General features: G+C 50.4%; 1 pseudogene; it reads right to left on the bottom strand.

Annotated features, from left to right (window-relative positions):
* Positions 1-336: 336 nt before the first annotated feature.
* LOC118715992 lies at positions 337-818 on the bottom strand (annotated as a pseudogene).
* Between the last annotated feature and the right edge of the window lie 741 nt (positions 819-1,559).

Here is a 1,559-nt window from a genome sequence, read left to right as displayed (position 1 = left end):
TTGACTTTGTCCAGGGTATCTTTTATAAGAGACAAGTGTTCACTATTTTTAGCTTTCTGTTAAAACTTTATTTTTTTCCAGAGGTCAGCTTTTATTTTTTTTTTAAATATATTTTATTGATTTCATGGAGAGAGGAAGGGAGAGAGTTAGAAACATCGATGAGAGAGAGTCATGGATCAGCTGCCTCTTGCATACCCCCCACTGGGGATATGCCCGCAACCAAGGTACATGCTCTTGACGGGAATCGAACCCGGGACCCGTCAGTCCCCAAGCCGACGCTCTATCCATTGAGCCAAACCGGTCCTGGCCAGAGGTCAGCTTTTATGGACTGTGTTACAAAAGAGCCAGTTTAGTCAAAAAGACCAAAGCCATGTATGTCATATCAGACTCCTCAGATTCTTCTTTCTTTGCTTCCACTTTCTCCTAGCTGGGGCAGCAGCGGTGGAGGCGGCAGGACCTCCTGCTGGTACAGCACTAGCTGCCGGGCAGGTCCACCAGCCCCTACATTGCAGATGGGACTCCCAATGTCGACATTGGCCAGAGCTTTTGCAAACAGGCCTGGCCAGAAAGGCTCACCATGTACACCAGCTGCTTTGATGAGGGCATTGATCCTATCCTCCGTCACCTCACTTCATCGTCGCGCAGGATGAGGGCCGAGTAGATGCAGGCGAGCTCCGACATGGAGGCCATGGCGAGGGTGGGAGCTGGGCGACCGCTGCGGGGAGCGGTGCTAGTCGCCGGATGAAGTGAGGGCCTCCCCCCAATGCAGCCTTAGCTTCCTCGGAAGAGCCGAGCACCTTAGCGGCAGCTGGGGGAAGGGGCTGTTAAAACATTTTTTATTGCAGCTGCTTATAAAGGTTTTTCCGGGACAAGGTACTTAGGAAAATAGAGCAAGCAATTTAGAAAATAAATTGGTGAAAGGGGAGACATCAGAGCCACCGCCTCCCAAACATCCTGTAAAACATCACGACTAAGCAACATGTTTCCCTCTCGTCTTAAAAATAAGAGGGAATGTTTTGTTTTGTTTTTAATATATTTTTATTGATTTTTCCGTGGAGAGGGATAGAGAGCTAGAAACGTCAAAGAGAGAGAAAGGTCCACCAGCTGCCTCTTGCACGCATACAGACAAAACAGCTGGGTGGGGGCCAGTTAGGGTGGGGCAGAGGTAGGATGGTAGGTTGAGGTGAAAATAAAAGCGTCCATGTGCCTGCTAAACAGCCCCAACCTATGTAGAACTCAATAATAAAGGTTTTTTCTTTTCTTTTTTTTTTTTTTTTTTAAAGCCTTAAGCCCTGGCCTCTGACCCAGTAAACATCCTGGAGAATGAATCTGAGGAACCTGCTGGGAGGAGGGAGGAAACTCTTAATGTCCAGCGGCGGCCATGGCCGCATCCGCCGAATTCATGGAGGGGTGAGGGGGCCGCGGCTGCTCAAGGGCAAATCCCTCGGCCGGGACGCGAGGCCAAAAGCCGCAGGAAATCCCCGCTGTTTTATGGCCGGGGAAACGTGCCCGAGTGTGCAGAGACAGCTCCGTGGCAAAGGCCTGTGCGTGCTTCCCTG

Source organism: Pipistrellus kuhlii, unplaced genomic scaffold, assembly GCF_014108245.1.
Source record: "Pipistrellus kuhlii isolate mPipKuh1 unplaced genomic scaffold, mPipKuh1.p scaffold_m20_p_114, whole genome shotgun sequence".
Lineage (NCBI taxonomy): Eukaryota > Metazoa > Chordata > Mammalia > Chiroptera > Vespertilionidae > Pipistrellus > Pipistrellus kuhlii.
This window is presented reverse-complemented; position numbering and strand designations above follow the sequence as displayed.